General features: G+C 38.2%; 1 protein-coding gene across 1 annotated transcript in view; it reads left to right on the top strand.

The window, feature by feature from the left end:
* BEGAIN (brain enriched guanylate kinase associated) overlaps positions 1-27,271 on the top strand; it is a gene marked incomplete at both ends in the record, with an annotated part of 133,938 nt that overhangs the window by 98,239 nt on the left and 8,428 nt on the right. The window lies entirely within an intron of this gene.

Genomic DNA, 27,271 nt, shown 5'->3' with positions numbered 1-27,271 from the left:
CAAACTAACAGTGTATGTATTCAATGCAAAAAGAAAAGAAAAAAAAAAAAAAGAGTGAATCTCACAAAACTGATAATTACTTTGAGCCAAACCAACTGACTGAAAATATTTTAAACATTTGCTAATCATCATTCATGTTATTTTGCTAAAAAGCAGATCTAACTCTTAGGAATGAAAGAAAAGAAAGTTATGATTAAAAGCCTTGAAGAAAGAATTGCTAAGTAAAAAGGAAATTGTACAAGTAGCAAGTGCTCTGACGAACTGATAGCAGTCAATACCAATTAGAAGTCCTGAAATACAGGGAATAGATAAACAAAGCAGAAAGATACAGAAGATTTTGTAACTTCTTACATACAATGATGCATCTGAAGTGCATGTAACTAGAAGAAATACCAAAATGGGTTTGGTATTTTATCTGCTAGTCATGGTAAAGTGTGCCTTGGCTTTAGTACAGTTATGAAGGAAAGGACAATGACTTGTGTGTGTTTGTGTGTTCAGGAGAACTCACGAGAAAATAAAGTACTATGTATTTTCTAAGTAACCAAGGACAATATTAAACACCAATTCTGAAAATGGATAGTTTTAACTCGACAGCTTTTCACAAACATATTTTCACGTTAGAGACAACTACAGCAAATAAAATTTTGAGGTTTTAAAATGTATTAGTAAGAAATCTGAGGATCACCAAGAATCACCAGATTGGAATAAAAACATATATCATTGCATATTAAAAATAATAATAATAATTAAATTGAGGTCTTCAGGATTCCTTTTTTTTCTACAAATCATAGAATCACTCATTTTGGAAAAGACCTTAAAGATCACTGAGTCCAACCACAACCTAACCAGATTACCCTAACTCTAACAATTAAACTCTAAACGATTTCCTTAAAACTTTCTGTTTGTACCCTTACATTATTAACCTATTATCAAGTAATTATTTACCTGTAGAGTGATAAAGTTCAGGTTTAAAACTGTTATTGTATTCTTCATAGTTTAAATGAAATAGCTGTTTTTAAGCATAACCTTACATCCATAAAATTGAATAGCTAAACTCTTATGCACAACTGTGTTAAAACTTTTGTCTTTATAGTAAGATAGGACTCTGGAGATTAACCTGTTTTTGTGGGTTTTCTGCTAGAACTCATAAAATACAATCAAACACCAGCAGTAAGTGAAAGGTGCTGGGGGAAGGCAAAAAGCTTTTTCTTGCTATCCTCTACTTTGTGTTTAGTAACTGTATAGCTGACTTGTGCACAGATAGGCTGTGGCAGCCAAAATTATTTATTACTGTAACAGGTTAATTGACAATTTTATAGAAAACAGTTATATTGAAAATATACAGATTAGCAAGTCTGGCAACTTTAGTACAACCTGAATCAATCATTCTTATTACTGTTGAACTCCATATTTTGTCTCCTGATTCCCTGGGTACATTACAAAGAATTAAAATTCAGCAGGATAAGTATTTAAATATGAGCTAGGATAAAACAGAGGGAGGTCTTAAAACCTTCTCAGCAGGACATTATTGTACAGAAGAGAGTTTTTAAACTCAGAGTAAAAGCTCTTAATCTAAAAAAAAATTTTACAAGCAATTAAGGATGACCAAATCTTATACCACTAGATACGGAGACATAATTTATCACAGCATACATTATGTTGGAAATTATGAAATATATTACAATGTGTGCCAGAAATTGTAGAGAAACATAATTTTTTACAGGAAAATGTCCTGAAAAGCCCCTATAAACAAAGAGACTGGAGACGATTCTTAGACATGGCCCTTGAAGGACCTTTGGAGGCAAAATTTCATATATAATCTAACTGGTGTTTCAGCTAAGCATACTTGCTTAAGATAATAGTAAATCCCCTGAAGATAAGGGTAGGAATCATTTTTAGCACTCAAACAAGGCAGAGAGCAGGAAGTCTAGGAGTATACCTGTTAAAATATCACAAGTATCTTTCAATCCTGCCGTGTCTGGTCTGCCCATTGACAGCGGAATTGCCTTTCTTCTTTATGCTTAGTTACCTTATAGCTATCTCTAAATGTATTTATTGCAGGAAGACAGATGGTCTGACTTTTCAGAAATATAAATATCCCTTATTACATCACAGTAGGAGAACATACTAGTGGAAGGAAGAATTTATATACAAAACAGGCTGGATGAGACCCATTACTAAATAAAATCTCTGAAAACAGAAATACATATCAAACTTTACTATTTCGAGGTAGGGAAAAAGCCTTGAACACACTTTGAAACTTGGTGGAGCCCTCCTCATTAAGTTCAATATATGATAACACACTCCCAGTTAATCAGCAGATACTGCCATCCATTCTCATTAGACTAAATCTGCTCCCTGGGAGATATCCCAATAAACTGGTGATCCCAATTAAGCTCTTTCCAATTAATTTGCACTTCATGGGGGTTTTAACATTATTTCACTTAAATTCAATCTGAGACTTCTGCACGTGTGACTTCAGCAGCACTTTCCCTATAAATAAGGGCTACAGATTTCATTCCAGAAAAGGGATTTGTCTTCAGGAGATGCTAGTTTTCTAAACATTTCTTGATATTTCACAGTATGGATATTAAACATCAAAGTTCTTAACTGGATCAGAATAATCACACCCTCACTCACCAGTTCCCATGAGTAGCTTTCCTACTGCCAACAGACTCATTCCTCCCAGTCTTTTTCCACCTTTCCCAGTATCCATTAAACTCTTATATATGTTTATCATTTATTCAGTAGTTTTCGGAGCAAAATATTCAGTAAAAAGAGTGCTTTCAGTAAAAAGAGTCTCCTTCCAGAAAGTCCAGAAAAGAAGGCCCAAAATCCTTGTGTGGACCCTTCCTGGAAAACTTCCTATCTATTTCTACTCTTTTATCTAGTCTTCTCAAATCCTAATGCTCTTTGCCAAATCATCCCTTAATCAGAGACAGACTACGCCCCATTTCTGACTCTCAAACAGCTTCAGAATGCCAAAAACCTCTTTCAGTTTGCTCCTCCAGCTCTTCTCTTTGCTAGGAACTCATACTACTGGTGGAACATTTAATTTGACCTACCTCAGTGACATGCTTTGGCAAGTTTTATCACCCAGAGATGGGACAGGCCTTCAATTCCCAGAGGGAAAAAGTGAATAAAAAAACCAGATTTTGATAGTGGCTTTTCTCTCTTATTTCTGAAGATTTTGTTTTTAATGGTGTTCTTTCCTCTTCTCTGTGTAGTATCCAGTCAGCCTAGGAAAAGATAGCACAAGAAAAAAGATGTGGAGGTAATATGCACAGGAGAATAAAATTGATGGGAGTTGGAGAAGATGGGGCAAATTCTGATGACTGACAAGGAGTGGTGATAAAAGAATCAGATTTCCAGGTGGTGAAGAAAGAAAAAGAAAAAAAAAGAGAGAAAGAGAGAAAGGAAAGAGAAAGAAAAAGAAAGAGAAAGAAAGAGAGAAATGGAAGAAGGAAAAAAAAAAAAAAGCAGAGAAAAACAAGGATTACTTTGATAGGAGGTACAAGGAAATGTGCATATATTACATATGTTCTTCAGCCAAGAAATATTGTTTGTCTTAGTTCAAGATGAATTAAATCAATTATTTTAAAGATGAGATCATTTTAGCTGACAATATTATCTTCAAACCCTGAAATCTATGGTTCAGTCAGTTTTTCATATCCTTCATCCAAAAATAAAGTACACATTGCTCAAATATTTGCTTATACTTGAAGTTTTTCTTAACAAATGGGCTGAAATTGCTCTTTTGTTGTAGTCTACCAGAGAATAGAAGCATCAGTTGAACCATCTTGTGATTTTTCTGCCCCTAAAGCAAGAGCTTTGCTGCAAAAAACATTGTAGAATTTCTGCCTGAAATTATCCCCTCAGGCCACCACTAATATAAACCTAAATAGATAAATCACTCACTTTGTGCTTTGGTATTTCAGGATTTATCACAAGAGAAAGAAATAAGCAGTTATTGTGAATTTCACCAACATGAATATAAGGGCGTTTTTTTTAGAAAATCTTTACAATACAGTTTTAACTGCTTAATTTTATCTTGGCAGTAGGGAAACCAAATGAAAGGAGATTCTAATATCGAAGAAAATAGAATTATAAAAAATATTAAATTATGGTAAAAACAATCTCGGTAGTACACTGATTTCCATGGGGGTTCACACTTCATTAGATGAGAAGATAATTAGCAGGTTACTGCTGATGTTTTTCAAAGGTCTTTGATTCCAAATACTTCACACTGCTGCATTTATCTATTGTTTGTGGAATTATGCAGATCAGAATTTCTTTATTTTTTACAGTACTCCTGAGCAGTACTATGAATCTTGGAATGACCTTGGAGACTCTACAGCGTGTCCACTCACTACTTAAGTGGCTCATCAAGTAGATGCTTAGAGTTATTTTGGTGTCTGATAGATATGTCTTCAGGACTGATGATTTCTGCTGTGTAACTGAAGTACTAGAATAGTCTTTGTGAGATATGCACCACACAAAATCCTCATGTATAACTTAAGCTCCACGATGATGATTAAAGTGGCTTTAGAAGTCAAGAGCATATAGAGCTTTCTACAGGATATTTGCATCTGTGCGCACATTGCTGTAATTGTTTAGGCTTATTTACTTTCCCTCTCATAGCTAGAACCCAGAGATAAGCTTTCCCTGCAAACCAAGTTTGAATAAAGCAGTCAGCACAAACAACAGAAGGAAGTGAGCCTATAGATGTGTTAGTTTTCTTTAGCAGACATGAACTGTCTGTTACTAAAGCCAATTATTCCTACTTCTTCTCCAACCAAACAATAAGTAAAACATGAAAACTAAAGCCTTCAAGTTGACCATTACCATCCTTGATAAGAATAGGATATCAAGCAGATGATGGATCCAGGACCAGTGTCATAGGCTTTGTTTTCCAAGATGTTGTTTACAGCTAAAGAAAAAACTTCACCTAAAAAAACAAACAAAAAGAAACACTTGTTTTGTACGGTAAGAGGAATTGAATTATATGTCTAAGCAAACCAGCAAACTTGAGATACAAATCTTCATACTCATTATTTCCAAGTGCCTACACCCAGAAATAGGTTATGTAGAAGTCGAGATATATCCCTGCTAATGCTTACTCGTAACCAGAATAAAGGCATTTAATGTGCTCTTGTTAAAACCTTGATGAACCAAAAACATAATTTTCATGTAGAAGATGTGCAGAGGAGTTGAGGTGTTAAACTTGAATTACGTTATAAAAGACTACACTGATTACAAATCCCTATTTTACTATTACTGAGAGTTATTAAAATGTGAGGAAGGAAAAGTAAGTACAAATGGCCCATTTGTGAATGACAAAAAATGTTCTCAGGCATGTGTACATTTAAAAATGACCTGTAAAAAGCAGAGGAGCAATGTGATGAGAGTATTCACTGATATCAGTAAGAAGCTCAGGAACATGGGGCTGAGGATATTGTGGCAGTCCACCAAAGGATTTTAAAGCAGAGTGACCAATAGCATTTTAGAATCCAGCTCTACACTCACCAAGAAATTCAGAACTAGCTATCACCTCTCAGTGTTCTGAGTTATAACAGATACTCCAAAGAAAATGCCAGCTTAAGACTATTTTATATATTATAAAGGATTAAAGAACAAAATAGGAACATCGTTATGCAATAGTACAAGCCAATGGTGCATCTGTAAGCTCACTATTGTAAGCATCTTAGGTTTCTCCATTTCAAAAATGATACAGGAGAGACAGAAATAAGTACAGCAAATGGAAATGATGATGAGAGTAAATGTGGAGTACCTCTCACGTAAAGTGCAAACACACAGATAGGACTCTTCATTTAGTAGAGGAAATGGCAGAGAGAAGAATCACAAGATATCTCAAAAGCTATGGGCAGCAAGTCTCAGTACTGGTCTCAGTTTGGAAAGCATAAGCTGACACAAGCTATAGGTCAGAGTGAATCCGGAAAACAAAATAAATCCGAGAGAGGAACAGCTTTCATTCATTCATGGTTTTATGCCTTACCAGAATTTTTTTTTATATTCACCTCTTAATTGTTTTTCCTGCTCCATCCTTTTCTAACCTATGAGTAAACTGCTATCCAAAATTATAACCACAGTGGTTCAGCACTCAGCATCTATTCCCAATAATTTGCAGAGGGAAATACAAAAGCACAAAATACAAAATTGATCAGAGTTAGTCTACGATTTAGAAAAGTCCAGGACAGAGGTTAAGAATGCTCTCTGCAGGAATAGATAATTATAGTATAGTAGAAAAAGAGAAGGGAAGTCTTTAAGGCTTTTATGAGACTGGTAGAAAGGTTTTGTTCTAACTGTCATTGCAAAATTACCTAGTCTGATTTTTGAAGACTAAAACTATAATATTGGATTATTTTTCTTCCCAAATAAATTTTTAAGGACAAACTTCATCTTTTAATCTTGAAAAGAATGGAAAAGCTTCTGTGCTGTAACCATAAACTCAGTGAACTCTCTGTCTCAGAAATGGCACCAAAGTGTCTCAGGAATTTGTCTTTTGGGTCCTCGTCTTGACGACTTCTCTGCACCATCTGTTCTGAATGAACAATCATTCCCAGGAGGTACAGCAGAGATTCACAGTAAAACGACACTATAGAACACATCAGCAATCCAGGGATCCCATTTTATAAATCAGAAGCATACACAGGCTACCCATACTGCCTCTTTCTGGGGGTAACACGAAATTACATTTTTGGGTACAAACAAGGATTTAACTTCTCTCCCACATCCTTCATTTTTAGAATCATAGAATCATGGAATGTTTTAAGCTGGAAGGAAACTTAAAGACTATCCAGTTCAAACTATGGGTAGATACACCTTCCACTGGCCCAGATTGCTCTAAGCCCTATAGAACCTGGTCTTCCATAACTTCTCTGGGCAGCCTGATCCTGTGTTTCTCCACCCTCATAGTAAGGCATTTCTTCTTTATGTCTGATCTAAATCTTCACTCTTTCAATCTAAAACCATTGCCTAAATGGCTTGCCTGTGCTGCTATGCTTTTATTTAAAAACTTTGGTTGCAAAGAAAGATTAGGTGAAAAACAGTGGCAGGCTTAAGAAGAATTAGGAGCATATCTAGCAAGATTTTTTTAGATCTAAAGCCATGTTTTGATGAAGCTTTGATCCTATCACAGTTTGGTGTTTAAATGCAACATGTAGTCATAAAAGTCAACAGATTTGAATGTAGACGTATTTAGGAGCTCAACATGCCAAAGAAAACATGTTTATTTAAGGTATTACTCTTCTCCCAGCCATTAGATTTTAAATATTGCAATTTTTGTTTCCAAACATCTTCCTTTCACTTTGCTTTATTAGTTAGTATTAAGGTGCTAAGTAGTAAATAGAATTGAGTCCACTGGGGTTTGTCACACTCTGCAGTTCAGAGCAGAAGCAGCTGAAATGTTGCTCTTTAATAGTGGCATAAGTCCTTGTAAGAGCAATAAAAGCTGCCACTTCCTTTATGAGGCAACCTAAATGCCATTAAAATGATGAATGAACTAGTTCCATTTTATTTGTTCAGCCTTTCCCAGCACTATTCCCACAAGTCTATTTAAATCACTAGCTTGTATTCTACACAAGTTTCCATGTGCTTGAAATGCACAGATGTCTGCAAAAGAACTAAAAGCCTTTCAGAATGGCCAGAGATGCTTATTATTTCCTTTTCCAGTGTGCAAACAGTTAAAGAATTGAAGTGGAGCTGAAATATATAGCCAAGATTAATCCCCAAGTTCTAAGGCAACTCTTAATAGAATTTTCCAGGTATTTTAAGAGGTCATCCTGCTTTGCAGTGTAATGTTGCTCGTTATCTCCGAGAAGCTGAATCTCACACTGATCCATCCCTCTAGACTGTAATACAGAACAATAATGTTCAGATCAAAAGCATTGTGATTAAATAACCTAATTAAGAGGTACGTGGAACTGGTGTTGCAGTAGATTGTTTTCCTCCTATGAGGATGTAAGAAATTCTCCTAATTTACCTTCTTTTGAAAATTAAGAGTAAATATTTGCTTCTGTGACATGTTTATGACCTATTAATTAGGTCCTGCAAGGCTAGTTAATATCTCAGCCCTCCTTTAGTACTGTTCAAGCAGCTAAAATTACCTTCAGCCAAATATCCCAAGGCATAAATAAAAGAAATCAAACACATTTCACTGAAGTTTGGGAGGGTGATTAAATACAGATCTCCAAGGTGCTAACTTTAACATCAGAGGAGAGGAGAAGAGAAAGGAGAGGGGAGAGAAAAAGGGAGAGGAGAGAGAGAATAGATATAACACAACAATTAAACTTTCAGGCAAATATGTTGCCAACAAAAATCCTTAGCCTGTGTCCTATTCTGAAACAGTACTTGAAACCCATTAGCCAGAATGGGCTGTATGTCACCAGGACACCAGAACTTCTCTGTACAAGAGTATTTTTAGCTCAAGACTTGCTGGAGTATGGATTTAACTAGGTAAGAATTGGTAGGAAAAAGTAGAAAATAGTCATTTGCTGTGGATAATGCTGTAAATCTAATAAGTGAATCTCTGCATTTTCTAAGTTCACAGAAACACAGAATCACAGAATGGCCAGGGTTGGAAGGGACCTCAAGGATCATGAATCTCCAACCCCCCTGCCACATGCAGGGCCACCAACCTCCCCATTTAATACTAGACCACGCTGCCCAGGGCCCCATCCAACCTGTCCTTGAATACCTCCAGGGACGGGGCATCCACAGCCTCTCTGGGCAGCCTGTTCCAGCACCTCACCAATCTCTCTGTAAAGAACTTCCCCCTGACATCCAACCCAAATCTTCGCTCCCTCAACTTAAAACCATTATTCCTTGTCCTGCTTTTATCTACCCTTTCAAAATGTTGACTCCCCTCCTGTTTATAGGCTCCCTTTAGGTACTGAAAGGCTGCAACGAAGTCACCCCACAGCCTTCTTTTCTCCAGGCTGAACAAGCCCAGCTCCCTCAGCCTGTCTTTGTAGGGAAAGTGCTCCAGTCCCCTGATCATTTTTGTGGCTCTCCTCTGGACCCTCTCCAACAGCTCTCTGTCTTTCTTGTACTGAGGGGATACAGACCTGGATGCAGTACTCCAAATAGAACCATTAATCACCACCCTCTGTCTGTGGTCTTTCAACAATTTCTTATCCAATCAAGTGGTCCACCCATCAAATCCACATTCCTCCAATTTGGAGATAAGGATGTCGTGAAGGACCATGTCAAAGGCCTTGCTCAAGTCCAGGTAAATGACATTGGTTGCCTTCCCTTTGTCCACCAATGCCATCACTCCATCAAGTTCTGCTACACACCTTGTAATTTCATTTCAAGGATGTGGTTTAATGGTCAGAGAATAAACTATATAAATTCTCTCTATAATCAGTGACCACTTGTTCTAGAACAGTTCTAGCAATCATGCTATTGTGATGTGAATTGGGTAGCATGGGGGAGAATGGATGCTCCCAAGTCATAGAAACAAGATGTAAATTGTCCCTTTGGCCAGACACATCTCACCTAACCAAGCAAACCAATGTAAGAACATAATATTTCTGTTCTTTTGTAGTCAACATGGAAAGATGGGCACTTCCAGCATCAGTAAAAAACACAAGGCAGTGTCCTGGAAAGACTAGCTGTGTTACACAATCCAAATAAATAGCAAGGGCCCTGTGCTCTGACACTCTGCTCAGATATGTACATGCCCATGGGCAGCACAAACCTGTATTACCCTCAGGCTAATGACAAAAATCTGTTATGAGTTAGGGATCACCCAGTGTGTGCTGCATAAAGGGAGAAAATTCTGGGTTGATTAGTTAATGATTGCTGGAAAAGCCATTTGGGTTGAGATGTCTCTCATGAGGCATTTTTAGGGAGCAAGACCATGATGAGGCCATCTGGAACACAATATGTGGTTCTGGGTACCCAGATGCATGGAAGATTAATTCAGTCTGTAATAGTACAACAATAATCAAGGAAATTAAGAATTTATCTTCCAAAATGAGATTAAAAGTTGCTGGCTTACTTAGTCTGAGAGAGCTTAAGGTTGTGGAGATTCTGATTGCCTTCTATAAACTCACCATGATATAACAGCAGAGGCTAAAAGCTATCTAAACTAGAAGACTGTACTGTTGCAATGACAAATGGTTAGCCATTAATAAATTTATCCTAAATATTAGACAAAGCTTGCAAACCTCCAGAGGTCTAGATCAACTTTTATTAGGGGCAACTCCAGTGCTCATTTATGTTTATGCTGAAGCATGCTCAGTTTTCCATTAGGATTTGCAGGACTGGTGCCTGAAGTAGCAAGGAGTGGGGCTTATTAACTCACAGGGTCCTTTCTTGATCAACGTACCTCTGACCTCAGGAACTTCTCTTTGTGAGCTGAGCCTTTGCTCAGCATTGTGTATTCAATGCATTGTGCCAGGTTTTCAAAGCTCTTCATGTCTTGCAGAAGGAAAAGCCAAATTTTCAGAAGTGGCCTACAGCCACAGGGCTGTTGTCTCCTTGGATACACTCTCCTGTGTGTGCTCACCCTTCAGTAGACTAAGATTTTTTTTCTTTTTTTTCCTCACCATATAGCCAGGCTCAGTCTGGCTAAGGTAGAAGCATCACAGGCTGGTTGCTCACTAAAAGGAGGGCAGGTGGTGGAAAGCAAAGCAATGGCAAAAGCTAAGAGAGCATATTAGGAGTTATCAACACATTCAGTTTTGATACAGAATCATTATACCTAGATAAAGGCAAAAAATATATATAACAAAAAATCAGAGCATAAAACAAAGCATGAAAGGTAATTTCTCCTTTTCTGAATATCACCACATAACCATACTTTTAGGTTAACATCAGCATCTCCATGATAGTATTCCAGTCCAAGGCAGCAGCCCCCAATCATCAACCAAGCTTCAGATTATCCCTCTGCCTTTTTTTCATTCACTTTCAGTATTGTTCATAGTAGGTGAATATGTATAACAACATATGAGAAACCTGCCAAACATCCCACCAGCAAAAGTGGTCTGAGAATTGAGTCTTTGGTAACAGTCCTCTTTAAGAATAAATCCAAAGAGGTGGTGAAGAATGTAGCAGCACAATTCCAGACGTGCTCTGTAACAAAACCAGGCAATCTCCTACAAGAATATAGGATTTAGTGCAGGTATACTTAAGGCACTGAGGACCACAGTGATCCCTCTGATGTTGGGATCCATTCAATTTTTTTTTCTTTTTTTTTTTTTCTTTTTTTTTTTTTTCTTTTTTTCCAATATGTGGTCCTGCTCTGTGAATAAGTCTTAAAGGTGCTACTGCAGCATTATGGAATGCAGTAACACCTCAGTGATACATTTCTAATACTTTCAGTGAGCAGTCATCTTTGCAATGCTTTTATCTGCCTAACACCATATGCACCTGTATTTTGACTTCCACTTTTACTGTCGTAATTGACATTACTTCTAATTTTTCCTGAAGAGCAAAATACATTTCCCTTATCCCGATCTCGGTAGGCACTGTATAGGTAGGCGCTGCAATGAGCAGCTCTCCAAAATTCAGATCATTTCTTTTTTAGATTTTATCACTAAAATTGATACTTTGCACTCAACCTGAGGGAATAGGCTTTGCTTTTGCTAGTCAAGAGTGCTAAAAATGTGTTAAGCGCAGAATCCTGCACAAGGCTAATATACAGAGTAACTTAGAGTATCTTTAAGAATCAGACCTGATAGTACTGCTGCATGTAGTTAAGTGGCTGAAAAAAAATAAATATTCTTTTTGAATTCAGTTTTAAATTCTGACTTCTATCCAGCAGTACATCCCAGCAGTTGGGAGGCGGTAGCCACTGCAATCCCTATAGAAACAACTAATCTTTTTTTACCCCTTGCAGGAGAATTGGACAGTGATTTTAGAAGTGGAAGTTAAAAATCACTGTTACAGAAAGTTTGGGGCTGGTTGGATTTTACTGTTTAGCACAAACATACACAGACTTAACTTTCTGGTTGGAATTTCCTGTTTATCCTCACGAGGTGTGATAATACAATGGTTTTCTTGTCTTCACTGGTTTGATGCCAGAATATTTTCCAAGAGATTATTGGATTTTAATCCTCTTTTAAAAGAAATGTTGTGCATCTCATTCATGTTGGGAACTCATGTTTGTCAGTTTTAAACTTAGAAAGACAATTGTATTTTAAAACCCAGTTTCGTCCACTGCCCTTTGAAATACAGGAGATAATTTTTATACTACTAATTTGAGAAAAATATTTTGGCAATACATAAATAATGGAGAATTAACCAGAGACAGAATCTGTTTATATTATTAAATATTTGAGCCACTACAATAGCAATGAAAGAAATACACATCTTTCTTATGGAGGAGCTGGGTGAGACCTATTTTTTTTGGTCACTGGTTTTCTAATTGAAGCCTGAAGAAAAGCCTTAACTTAGTTCTTTTTCTGTGTTTGTTTCACATTATCGTTAAAATTGCAATTGGGACCAGGGTATGGGACTCTGAAGTTAGCTTAACCACTTGCAATGCGCTGCTTTCGTCTTCTCCTTCCTATTCACAGAACAGTTGAACAGAACAGAATCTCCTGTTCTGGTGCTGCTCCACAGCTTCCAGACAATCTCTTGGAATAGAGATTACATACTCTTGAAATGTCTTTTCTCAGATTAGAAATGCAAATACAATTCCTACTTCCGTTCTCCAAGATTAGAAACATCATCATCAACTCAGTTATACATTTAAAATACTGCTGGAGACAGCCACAAACTTAAACGAAGATGAATGCATTCTGCAGAAGTCCATTAGTAGAACTGTTTTCAGTGATTACAGTTAGAAGTAGGAGTTTGTAAGAAATCCTAGTGAAAAAGGGCAACATAAATTGCAGTTACACAGCAGCAGACTGATGTCACAGGACTCTAAATTATGCATAGAGAAGCTGAGTCACCTGTCGTAGGAGCATTTTAGCCTGCTGCATATTTCAGGAGCTTTTGTTCCTATAAAGAACACATTAAGGCTTTCAGTTTTAAACTTCTAACGGGTCTGTGGTCACTTGACAGTGATAAATAGTGACAATTAACATGTTGTACAGTTTAAACATCTCACCATTTGACTTCCATTTGTCATTTCCATTTCTCATGTGTCCTTTCATCCTCATGCCAGTGACCTGACATTAGGTCCACTCACTGATAGCCTTTCTTCTCACCACAGCTGTTGTGAACTGACCCTTGTCACTTTCCCAAGAAAAAACAGGCAGGCTCACATCGCCCTTTAGAGCTTGAAGAGATTTTCTGTAACATCCTTGGGCAGTCAGCAATAGAAGTAATAACCATTCTTTAAACACAGGAATTACTGATTGCAATGCTTATAGCATGAGTTAGATGGATCACCTTGGTGAATCACAGTGGTCTTCTTGCTGGTATGTAAAACCTACTGAAAAAACATATTGCTTTGACTAGGTTGGCTAAATTATTTATGTATGCTTGGATTTTGACACAACAGATCTAGAGGGCATAAAATCTGACATGGCACCTCATGCCATCTCTTAATTTACATTTTGGTTAGCTATCAAATGGCAACTAAGACATTGCTTAGAATCCATCTCCTGTGTTAAGTCTGCTGGAAAATAATGAACTTTGAGAACATGTTGGGATGGTAGGAAACATTCCTGTACCTCCCCATAGTGCCCAGCTTTATCACCACAAGCAACAGAGACTGTCAGGAAGTTTAAATAGGTATTCCGCTGTCTGCAATGAAAATTTTTCTCCTATTTACCAGTATTAAATTATACCTCAAAATATTTCAAAAGCCTATATTAAGTTGCTTTTTTTTCCTACAGCTAGAGCAAGTAAACTGAGACAGAACCACACTGTAGTTTTGCTGAACACCTCAAGCCTTTTTCTGGAGCTGGACTCTGGGGCTCAACAAGAGTTTCCCTATCATAGCAGGTTAGAGAAGGGGATTTTCACAGGCTTTGGTCCAGAACTTGACCTCCTCACCTTTGAGTCACTCCTATGACTTCTGCTGAACCTTGGGGCTAGTGTAGAGCCCAGCTTTTCTGTCTAGCTATATACTTACCTGGAGGTTGGCTTCTTGTTTACTTCAGATACATTCATGCACAGGACAGTGTTCACCCTTTTATTTTGCAGTGGCAGGGTGGAGCAGGATGTTTGTTGAGATTCAAACCTAAAGCTAAAAAATAAGACAGAAGAGCTTTTCTGACAATTTTGTCTAAAACATTGATACAAGTTGACTATCACTGGTGAGAAGCAGCAGAGTTCTTCAGTCACCTTCTACATTAGTACATTTCTCTCAGTGAAGAGATCTTGGTAGCTGAAAAGGAAATTTTATCTCTACTTTTAACTTTTATCTTTTGACATGTAAATTAGATGTCAATACTGAAGTAGTATATGCAGTATATCACTTGTGTAGATGATGTGTCTGTCCTTCAAATAGAACAATGTGAAAATTATAAAGAAAACAAAAACCAATAGTTACAAACCATGAGTTAAGGACAAAGCTAGATTAATTAGATGAAAAGTTTTCCCAGTTTTAAAATTATGACTCTAGAAATAATTATGACCAACATGTGAAATGGCAGGTGAAAGAAACAGGAAGGAAAGCCATAGGAGAAACAGAGGACATTTCAAAAAGGGACAGAAAGATGATCCTGGTAGCTACAGACCTGTCAATCTCACCTCGATGCCAGGGAAAGTTATGGAACAGATAATCTCAGGAGCCATCATGGATCAATTGAGGAGTTGATTGCTTTTTCTTCCTTTATTTTTTCTAGAGAGATGTGTCTGAAAGTAAAATAACAAGTTAAAAACTGTCAATATCTTTCATATAGAAGCTTCACCAGACAAACATCACAGTTTAAAAAAGATATCTGGTTTATTAAGGTGAGACTAAAAGCTCATTACAGGCAGAGTTTCTGTCTCTGACGCAGAAGAATTTTTACTTTAAGCTGATTGCCATCTAACTTCCAAACCCAATGGAAACTACAATGGTCAGCCATGTGTCTTAGGGAGTATTCTCACAAAAATGCACTTTTTAAAAATTCAGCAGCTATCTTCCACATAAGAGTCCTAAAACCATTGGCTGAGCCATGCCAAGGGTAGAATAGGGTAAATGGAGTTCATACAAAACAGAAAGTGATTATTTACGAGTTTCAGCTACTGGAAAATTAAATCACAGGAATATACATAATGGAATCTAGCATGTTTTTATGGAAAAAAAAAATGTTTTAAAAAAACAGCATACTTTCTTTAGCAAAGTCAGTTATATAGATATATTCAGACTTCAGTAAGAAAGTGCAAGTACCACTTATATGATTCTCATTAAAAAATGATGCACATGCAATGTGCAATATTGATACTGCATGATGCGATATCAAAAACAGTCAGTAGGTGAGCTGCAAAATGATTGGAAGCCACCCCAAAGAATTAGCAGGCACCAGGGTATTTTTGTTATAAAAATAAGTATGTTCAGAGTCATCAGGACAGCTCAGTACAGTTCTTAGGATTAATCAATGTTTCAGCTGAGTCCTAAAAATAAACATGTAATTATTGTTGGTAAAATGAATTAAGAAAAATTTGCAACATTGTTAAATAGTGATAAGTAGATCATTCAGAATAACTGGTACCATTCATAAGTTGTATCTATTCAGTCAAAATATATTTCCCATTAAAAGCAAGAAGCGTACATTCTTTGGAGATGTTCATATCCAAACAAGAGGGAAGGTGGAAGGAAGAGCCTCACTATGGAAAGCAGTAACAGGAAAAGACAGTGACTGTAAGTCAGACTGGTTAAAAACTTCAACACCAGCTCCCAGCAGCATGCCATGACAAAGGTGACAAACATAGCATTTGTATCATCACAGAAATAGTGCACTGAGTAGAATGAAGGTTTTTCCACATCAGACAAGGGAAAATCCAGCTTCACTGAATGAATTTCAGATATATAAATCTTTTACAGGGTGTTGAAAGTCATTCAAGTTGACTGACAGCTTAAGACTGAGAAGCAAAGAGGCTTGTTCAGCAAGTTACTGAAGGAGCCCACTTGTTTAGCGTGATAAAGAAACACTGATTTGTATCACTGTCTTCACAAGAAGGAAATACTAAGTATCAGACCGCTTTTAATCAGACAAAACAACAATAACAGGAACACTTGGGAACGAGACCTCTTCTAATGGGAGGGAGACAGGCATCTGCACATGCAGGGGCGCAGATCTGCTGTTTTCCCTGGAAGTAGCACATGCTTAATTTGTAGAGGTTTTCTCATCAAAACTTATATGGCAACAGGTCACTTCCCATCAGTTTTATGTCATGCTAGGCACATAATCCCTTCACACGGCTCTTCCCTGGGGCAGTTACAGATCCAGAGAATTGCTCCAGTCATGAACTAGTGGGAAATTTGGATCCAACTCTCATCTCTGCTAAATGGGATTTGTATGGCTAGTTTCATGTGTCTAAAAATTAGATGTCTATTTAGCAAGTAAACATCTGAATCATTTTTACCCTCAGCAAACTCCAACAGCCAGAAACAGGCACCTTTGGAGAGCTATTCTCTGGCCATCCTCAAAATAATCAGTATACAATGAGGAACTCACTCATGCTTTGAAGAAATCTCTGAGCTGACTGATGGAAGCCAGGCAGGTGACTAGCTTGTGCTTGGACTTACAAATAAGGGAAGGCCTGCCTTAGCCGCTCCTAAAGAGTAAACTATTATTTGTTAGCTGCTGTGAAAATAATACCTTAGAGGCTTAATATTATTAGGAACCATGTGAATAGCTATGATAAATGCTATTGAAAAATCATGGTGTTCAAATTTTTGCAAAGCACTATAGTGAAAGAAAGCTTAATCTTGAGATAATACAGGAAAATACTCAGACTGTGAGCTAAATTTCTGGATGCCACATGGAAATACTGAAGATACTGACTCTCCATGTACTCTTTTCTTAATGGCAAATAATGCTTATAACCTCTCTTCTGAAACAAAGGTTGTCTTTTTTCCTCATTTTAAGTGCTTCTTTTTCATCAGTCTGTCTTGTAGTATGGAAATAAAGTTTTCTCAGCACAGCTGGATAGATCTGATAAAGAAGGATTTTATCAATGAGGACTGTGGAGTTACAGTATAATGCAAAATAGTTAAGGAGGCAATTCTAGCCTCCTTATGAAATTCTATGAAATTCTAGCATAGCTCTGAACTGGCAGAGAGAACAGTAAAGCTAATTCAAGTCAGACATTAGATCCATGTGGAAATGCACTCACGACATGAAAAAAAGATGTGACATTTCTTTTGACTGAAAAGTAGAGCTTTTCTCATCTATACAATCTCTGAAGACAATTATTTGAAGGACCACCCTGACTAGCAATGCAAAACACATACAGTAGTGAGTTTCCTGTCTGCTTGTAGGAGCAGATCCTTTCATAAAGATGTATCCTTATTTTATTTTCTTTGGATTTTATCCCAGAGCTTACACGGGGAGGAAATGTTGCACTTCCTTTATGGTAAAGCTTAATCTGTATACTGAGTGACCTGAGTGATCCAGTCTGCAGCCTCTCTTCATATAAGTACAGCTTGTTCCTGAAACACTCAGCAGCAAAAACAGCAGCCCTGCTGTTACGATCAAACATGACTGTACCCAGCAAAGCCTTGTGTGGCCACACCATGCAGCAAACTTCAGCCTGCTGCTCCTGCACAAGCCTGCAAGGTTTATCAGCAATTCTGAAAAGCCAACAATAAACTCATTTCAAAAAGCGCTACAAAAACCACCACCAAAACTGCAGTGGTTTGCGCAGAAGGCTGCATCAGGAAGCAGATGAGACTTGAATAACACATTAGCTGGGTTGGAAGCAAAATTCTGTCTTTGCTCAAGCGAGTTACATAATGACTTTTTTCTCTTTCAGACTTTTTTCAAACTAGTTATTTAATATAGTCATTACGCTTGGTTTTGGCAGTTTGAATTGGACTTGTGCCAAAAAAGCACTGTTTAGCAGGGTGTGAGGTTGGATATTTGAACGGAGCATCTTACTTCAATTTCCCTTGCTCTGCCTTGAAAAGAGATTACGGGGATTTTCTCACAGTGTTATTAAGGAGCTGAGATTGATTGGGAAAAAATAATTAAATTGCTTTATCCAGTGTGATATTTTGCATAGTAAATAGCAAAGATATTTTTAATAAAAATGGATGAGCTGATTCACACAGAAAATACTCAAGTACATTATGGTTTTTCCCTGTATTGTACTCACAATTTTTTGCCCAGCTTAACAAATCTTTCCGATCAATCTTCCATTTCAATAAGAACAAGAGCTCTAAATGTGAACTGGAATATTCAAGTGAAAGAAGCCAGAAGCCTAGATGCTAACAACAGGAGTAAGACCAATATCCTGATTACCCTGAAGTCTGCTCAGAAAGGACAAGCACTGCAGGGAAGGCAGAGCAGCCCACAACACCCTAATCTGTGCCAGCCAGCTATCAAATAGTAGTGCTTGAGTGCAAAGCTGAGTCTGCACAAGCCTCATAGAATCATAGAAAAATCAAGTTGGAAGAGACCCATAAAGATCATTGAGTCTAACACCTGGCTCCACACAAGAATAGGTCTTGAGCAACTGAACTCTAGTAGAAAACTACAGAAGAAAATTCAATCTTGCTACAGTAGTGCAATCAGTCAGAGCAAGCTTTTGTGACAGGGAAATATGTTAATTCCCAAAAGAGAGCATTTAGCTAAACAGTTATTTTAACACTGTAATTACATTCATTTTTCTTTTAGCTATCTAATTAATCAGAAAAAAAATATCAAAAGGTGACAGGAAATTTGAATTTAAAAATTCCTAGAGCAGAACAAAGTATGGAAGAGCAAAGTATCATTAATAGTCTAACCTTACTTTTATTTGGCTGGGAAATTGTCGTTGCTTAGGTAGTTAATTCCAACTGGAATGTATTTGCATACTAAAATTATTAGCAACTAATACAAATGAATACAAGATTCCAAATCCAGAATTCCCCATTTGCTTTCCTAGGCCATTTTACTTCTTTACTTGGAGAAATTAATGCATTTTTTTCTTTCTGGTCCATTTAAGTAGAGCCCAAGCAGCAACCTGTTTCCAGCAATTCCTCCGTTGCCACAGATGAATTTGTGTGGCTAGAAATTTGAGTGCTAAATAGTCAGTCAGTAGAGTGACAATGGTGAACTTTACCAAGCACAGTCTGAAGTAATGGTACTCCTCATTTTATATCAGTTCACATAATATTTTTTTTCTTTGCAAGATGTTAATTTATTTTTATCACTAATAGCTCAGCTGAAACTGATTATACAATAATTATATAATTATTTTTATAATCTGCTAGATAAAATTACAAAATAACAATAAAATAAAAAGCTGAACTATGATAGCAGAAAATCTAGACCTTTTCTAAGGCAAACCTGGCCTCGTCCAGTTGTTGCTTCCTTTTTACTATGTGTTCATCATAAGAAGGGCCTGTCGTGTTGGAATGATCTTGTTGCCACTATCTTCTCTGAGTGGAAGAACTCCAGCATGACATTGATTTTTTGCAATAGGTAAGGCCTCAGGGACAGGATTCATCATCAACATACTTTCTCTGACCTCCCCAGGAAAGTGAGAATATTAAAATCCTTAATATCTATCAATTCATCTCTGAAGAATACAACCTTGCCTGTGCCCTTGGCAGCATAAATACAGAAAATCACTTTCAATAATTATCTACTATACCACAGAATAAATATAATGAATTAGTCATTACTCTTTACCATAATATAACAACATTCCTAAAAGCCAGTCTGAAGAGGATTTAAGACAAGAATGAATGTCCTGGGGATTACTGTGGTGGGAAGCAAAGATGAGGCAGAGTCGCATTCTGAAGTGTAGTCAGGATGCTGCCACAGTCTGCTTAAGTCCCAACAGTCTCCTGTCACTTCGGTTGTAACTTGGCAAAAAACTACATAATAAATTAGCAAAACATTTGAATCTTTTTCTCTAGTTGTTTGTAACAATGTACATTCTTAAACTTTGGTTTCAGTGAGTCTATAGGTGAACAAATCTTTTGGATACATATTTTTGTCTTAAAACAAGATTGTTATGCAAAGAAGTAAAATGGAAAATGCCAGAGAGAGGCATCAAATGAGCTATAAAGCAGTCGCAGAATCATTAAGATTGGAAAAGACCTCTGAGATCATCTAGTCCAACTTTCAACCCATCCCCACCGCACCCAATAACATGTCTCCCAGTGCCACGCTTATCCTTTTCTTGAAAGCCTCCAGGGATGGTGATTTCACCACCTCCCTGTGAAGCCTGTTCCAACAATATTCAGTATTGAAACCTATTCCGCAAGGTTCTTGTCATAACTGGCTTCAGCTAGCACAGTTTCCTCGTTTATTGAAAACTCTGTGACCATTCTTATTTCTTGTTCTTGTGTTGTCAGCTCAGGACTTTTATTACAGTTTCTGCCCATGGGTGCAAGTGAGTGTGAGTAGTGATGTCTATAGCTAGGCTCTGAGCTCACATGTAAAACCACACAGCTCCAAAGCATTCATAAATGCACACACACACAAACCCGTTATCTATCATAACAAGAAGATCGTCAGAGCAGAAACTAGCATGCAGCAAAGCCTAAGAACATGAATTGCTGCAGAGAATATCCAATCATGTCTGCAAATCTAAGCCATATTTTGCCTTTTTATGAGTCAATTGATAAAACATATGTTATGCATATGGTCTATGGGGAAGCTTGGTAAATAGAACAGATGTTAACTTTAAGAGTAAGAATAAGAGGAAAAAAAAGCTTTTTCATGATTATTCCTCATTCTTGTTTCACTTACTTTCTTGGATGTGCCTCTGAAGTAATCACCCCACCAACATCCCAGTTTCCATTTTAGATTCTGCCAGCAGGCTAAGAGGTCCCTTGTTTCATATACTTAATTTTAAAGTTGTGCCTTGACTAAACAGGAAGTGTGATAAACCTGGATGGGAGGAAGAGTTCAGATAAGCTTGAACTAAGCACACTAAGCACCCTCTGCAGCTATGAAAAGCTTCCACATCTGGTGGGACAGACTATTGCGTGCTCTTCTAGCCTGCAGTTCTCAATGGGATGAGTGCTTTTCTGTCTCACCACAACATATGAGATGCACTGGCAGATTCTATAAAGTAAATTCATCCTCCCTCATTACTGAAATACTGCCACTGAATAATCACTGTGAATGCACAGAGCATCTGAGTGCCCTTTCTTTGTGACAAATAACACATTCTCATTTCACATCCCTCATTATTAGTGTAGTTATTAGTGATTATTATTATGCTGCACTGACTCCAGAAGACATGCATTCACATGCACCAAGACTAACCTGAGGTCTCTTTGAAATCTTGACATATTCAACACATACATATTTGCTATTTTATTAGGACCTAGGGATGTATTAACTGCATATTAAATCCTCTTTGCATAATAAAAACATTTGCTTCTATGGCAGATGTCATAATATGCTAATAACAGAATATGAAAATATCAAATATTTAAAAGAGCAAATTCTTTTTTCTATCACGTCAGTCATATGAGGCATGGTGGCCATAATTTCTCACAAATCTCACAGAAATCACAGAATGGCCAAGATCAGAAAGGACCTCTTGGTCCATCTTCTCCAGCCCCTTCTCAAGCAGGGATACCCACAGCAGGGTGCCCAGGAATACCTGGTGGGTTTTGGTGGTCTCCAAGGAGGAGATTCTTCTTTCTCTCCAGGCAGCCTGTGCCAGCACTGTCAGTAAGTAAGTACATTATTTACAATAAAATAAATAAGTGCTTCCTGATCTTTCAGATAGAAACTCCAATGTTTCAATTTGTCCCTATTGCATCTCGTCCTATTTCTGGGCACAGCTGAAAAGGGCTTGGATCTCCTTGTATATTTATGCATAAAGATGAATTCCCTCCTGAGACATCTGCAGGTTGAACAGGCCCAGCACTCAGCCTTTCCTCGCATGTGAGGTACTCCAGGTCCTTAATCATCTTTGTAGCCCTTAGCTAGGTTCCCTCCAGGAGCGCCAGGTCTCTCCCGGACTGAGGACCCATAACTGGACACAGCTGGTACGATCTGTGCTGAGCAGAGGGAAGGATCACCTTTTTGATTTGCTCACAACCCAGGATAACACTAGCCGTTTTTTGCAGCAAGGGCACATTGCTGATCCAGGTTCAGCTTGATGCCTACAAGAAACCCAGGTCCTTTCTGCAGAGCTGCTTCCAGCTGGGATCCCCTCCACCATGTCCTGATGCCTATTATTGTTCCTCCCTCATATACTTTGCTTTGTTGGACTTCATGAGCCCATTTTTCCCAACTGGATGGCAAAACAGTCCTCTGGGGTATCACCCTCTCCTCACACAGTTCTATGCCTCACAAGCTGCTGGTTGTTTTTTTGTCACTGTTGGTGTTGTTTTATGTTTTGTGGGCGTTTTGTTTTTATAGAATGATTCCAATGGGATTATAGAGTGTGGTTATAAAATAAAATTTTTGTATCAAAAAGATCATGGCTGGTGCTTGGTGAAAAAACACCGAGAAAGCAATGTTACTCTGGTCTAAGAAGGTGGGAAATTTCCAATGTATAAGGGAAAAGAATGGAAGGGGAGAGTGAAAGGGAGAGAAAAAAGTTCTGCCTGTATTCCACATAAAAACCTTGCAGGAAACATCCATCCTTCAATGTCAAGACCCTAGGGATAGGATAACTGTGCCACTTTAGTGGTATTTGTAACAAAGCATGTCTTTGCCTCTGTCATTCAGGTGTTACTTATTAAGAGGCATTTCTGAAGGAATGCTGCTGGCCAGCCTTCTTATTTGATCACTGCTTTGACTACTTATTCTCAGGATAGCACTGAAATGCTATCCAATGAAACGTTCTTTACAGGAACACCAAGAACAGATTTACTTTGCCATGTTTGAAAAGGCTGACATGTCCATAGAGCAGTACTGCTCATTTGCAAAACTGAGACTGATTGCTAAAGGTCTGTACACATACCAAAGCTCCCACAGGAACAGCAAAGGAGACAGCAAATATCCTGGCCCTGATCAAGAGGCTGACATCACTATACTGCAAAATATTCTGCCACTGAAATACAGGAAAGCACTGAAGGGATACTAAAACACTACCAATGAGACAACCAGTTTTATCGCATCTTATCCATTTGTGCTAAAGGACTGCAGCTGGAGCTGTTGCTTTCCAGATCTGGTAATACACACACACACACACACACACACAAAAAAAAAAAAAAAAAAAAAAAAGAAAAACACACCACAGGGAAATCCTTCAATTGTCCAGAATATGATTATCTATTAAGTATTTCATGTTGTTTTGTCCTATCAAAACTCCTTTCATCCCACTTACACCATTAATAACAGATACAGAGACCAGACAGTAAGGGTTTTTAAAGTCACACCTTACATTTTTCCGGATCACTGTTTATATGAGGGGTATTTCAACTCTGACATATACAAACTAAAGGAAAAACAAAGTTTTGGGAAATCTGTGTAAATTGTGGGATGGGCAATTAACAATCACATGAAATTTAACAAGAGCAAGTGCCAGATTCTACCCCTTGGACAACCCTAGCTATCCATGCAGACTGAGTAACAAGAGGTTGAAGGGCAGCTCTGCAGAAAGGGATCTGGGTTTCTGGCTGATAGCAAGTTTAATCTGAGCCAGCAGTGTGCCCCCTGGCAGCCCAAAGGGCCAACCATACCCTCAGTGCTGCCACTGGGTGAGAGGAGGGGTTGTCCCACTCTGCTCAGTGCTGTGTGGCCTCACTGGTGGTTATGCCAGGTGGGGACTGGGGAAAAGCTCTGCCTCAGAGGATGGTGGACAGGGAACAGTCTGCTCAGGGTAGTGGGCATGGCCCCGAGCAGCTGGAGTTTAAGAAGCATTCTGACAGTGCACTCAGACATATGGTTTGGATTTGGGATGGTGCTGTGTGGAGCCAGGGGTTGGACTCAATGATCCTTATGTGCCCCTTCCACCTCAGAGCAGTTTATAGTTATATCATTTGATCCTCTTGGAAAAAGCAAGTACCTCAAGAAGGATCTGAGCAGGAGGCAGCAAAGCTCATGCTAAACACAGGTTAGGAGCAAAAGCCATGAGCTTTTGATTCCCCGACATCAATATCAGAGCTGTGCACTGCTGGAGCCACCCAACAGTATAAATTTGGTCTGACTCAGACGTGGGCACATGATTGCAGTTCTGGTGAATTAGTCACTGTGCACTGTACTCTCTTATGCTGGCTCTGTGCTGGGGAGAAGGCCAGGGCAAGATGCACCGAGCTGACTCAACAAAAATTTCTGAACAAAGACCCAAAGCATTTTGGATCACAATTCAGGAGTCCTCAGCCCAGCTGCAAGCTATTGGCATCTCAATAACCCCATTAACTTGATCTGTTCCTGAGTTTTAGGAGGCAGGTTCCTAGCACCTGCAGAATAGAGAGCAGTGCCAAAACAGAGAGGAGAGGTCACCAGCACCTCAGCATCTAACAGCTAGCATCCAACAGCAAGCATCTAACAGCTGCCAGGCACAAAGGTCTGCAGAAGGTGGTTATAAGTAAAATAAGCATCTCCATTTGTAACACATAATCATAGCATTGATATCATGATTCCCATCCTCCTTCCATCCCACTCTATCACTTATCCTCATTGCTGGAAAAATGACTGCCAGGCTGTAAATGAAAAGCTCTAAGTTGCAGCTCCCAGTAGTTCTTTCAATGCAGTGATCCAACACTATCATGCCATATCTGCCAGCTGCACTGTGTTTGGGGAATCTCAGGTTGGTGATCTCAGGGTTAAGCCTCTGTGTCATTGCTGTCTCAGGTGCACCACTGTAACCACACTGGATGAAGCCCTGAACTTTCAAAGTTGGGGACACCAGGACACAAAGTATGTGGTCAATGTGCCAAAGCCTTTCAGGGTTCTGTTCATCATTAAGCTACCTCATTTTGCTGCAGTATGGTGTACTCCTTGCTAATGTCAACAGCACTTTTAAGAGAAAGTTGCTAACATACACTGGTGGAGAGCACTGGAGCAGCCATTCTTTCTCATCTCCCTCCTCCACAGCACTACTGAGCTAGCTGTGATTTGGTGTCTATCTCCTGACACAGAGAATATAGATTTGAACAGAGATGAATTCAACAAAAATATATATATACACACACACATACATATACATGTATACATATACTTTTTTTTTTTTTTAAATGATATTCAGTCAGGTATAAATTCTGGAAATAGTTAGCCCAAAAGCTTCAGAAACTGAAATAAAATGAAACCATAATTCAGTCAATTCAGTATTATGTAGTGCAGTGAAAAAACACTGTTTCCAAAGCCTGAATCTGCTGCCTTTTTATGAGTTCTGTCTGTACTGGAGCCTTTAAATCCTCAAATAGACAATCTTGCCTGAATAGTAAAGTATATTAAGCCAAGTAAAGTTTGGTTTGGTTAGACAAGAGCAACACTCATTGAAATCAGACCTAGAGCAAAAGGAGGCCCTACAGACCATCTGCCCTGGCACTGACAACAACTTTTAATTTGAGGATTGATAAAATCTTCAATACAAAGAGTTATTTGGAAGATTAACTCCATACTCAGTGGACCTGGACCCCTTAAAAGCATGAAACAACTCAGAAAACAGAACAGACATCTTTTTCCAAAGTATTTAGGTACCTGGAGGTGCCAGTATAGCTCTCATCTACCTCATGACACAGCTAAATACATTTGTAACTGTAATCTCCAGTCACTCTCAAAGTTTTAGAGGTACACAGATATCTAGGAGGTTTACAAAGTGCCTAGCTATTTAGTTCTCATTAAAACCAGTGATAGTTAGGGCTTCATGTAAAACCACATCTATCTGCCTAATTAAAAAATTAGCATCTAAAACATCATGCACCTTGTTCAAACCAGTGAGGCTGGAGCTCCTGCAAGCTCTCCAAGCTATGCTTTAGTTTTCAGTGACAGTCCCCAGACAACCTGCAGGAGCACTGGTGAGGTGGTCAGAGAGCTTGGCAACAGGAGAGATTTGAGCCTGAATCAGCCTCCAGGCGCAGATTGTCCCTAGAAAATAGAAGCATTAAAATAGGGTGACATTAAAAATGATATTAAAATAAGTTAGGCCAGACCTTCACAACAACACATCAGTCATATCTCCACTGTTTATAGCAAGCTATGGGCTCACTTAGACCATTTTAGAACACATTTTTCTTTAAACAGCAGCTTAAGATGAGTTGCCACTTCTATTTTAATCACTCTTCTTTAATGTATCTTGGTGCTTTGCATCTAGATAATTAACTTTGATATTCATTTGGTGACTTCGAGGCACAAACTCCTGTTGCCGTCAACTGTCTGACAAGACAGAGCATGCACTGAGAGAAGACCTTCATGTGACCCTGGCAATATTGCATTTTGGAAATTTCAGTAGCTAATATGATCAGCCTGCTGGAGAAAAGCCTTCATAAGTTACTCCAACGATTTGAGAATGGAAATTGTGACTGAGAATTTGTCACTGGAGTGATTTCCTAGAACGAAACAGATGTACATTGAAGTTTACCTAATTTCTGTTCTCATCGTACTGCTGTTCTCATCGTACTTTCTAAAATAATCCTCTAGAAAACTGGCAAACCTTTTATTGTGGTCTTGCACAGCAGTTGCCTTGATCCCAGGCAGGACACACAGAGGTTACCATACATTTTAAAAATAATATAAAAATAATGTAAGTCTAATAGTCCAATAAATAAATGATCATTACAAAATATTTTTATATTTTATATACGAAATATATATAAAATAATTTTTAGGTATGAGGTGGCATAATAAATATGGCAATACAAAGATGGGACAGAAGGGGAGGGCCAAATTCTTTGCCTTCATAATGAAAGGTTACATTCTACTGGTAACAAGATTAAATTGGTGAGCAGCAAAAAGTTTGAATCAGATTCTTTTCTTATTATCCCACAGTGGGTCACCTTCTGCTAGCACATGCTCTAACCCTGGAATCAGTCAAACATTCACCTCAAGAAATGAACACACAGGACTTCTAAAACAGTCAGGATAGTCAAGAGAAAAAAGAATTGGCTCAGACACAGCTACTTTCCTTTTTAAATACTGTTCTTCCATGTCATTGAGTATGGGAGCCAATGGCATAACTTAAACATTCTTGAAGCAAAAGCCAAGAGCAGCCCAAGCCCCTTCGAGGTAAGAAACTGGAGTGTAGTGAATGAGGAACGGCTGAATCTCAACTGAGTCCTTTTTCATAGGCT

Source organism: Tetrao urogallus, assembly GCF_951394365.1.
Source record: "Tetrao urogallus genome assembly, chromosome: 6".
Classification (NCBI taxonomy): domain Eukaryota; kingdom Metazoa; phylum Chordata; class Aves; order Galliformes; family Phasianidae; genus Tetrao; species Tetrao urogallus.
Note: the sequence above shows the minus strand (reverse complement) of the source record. Positions and strands in the feature narration are given on the sequence as shown.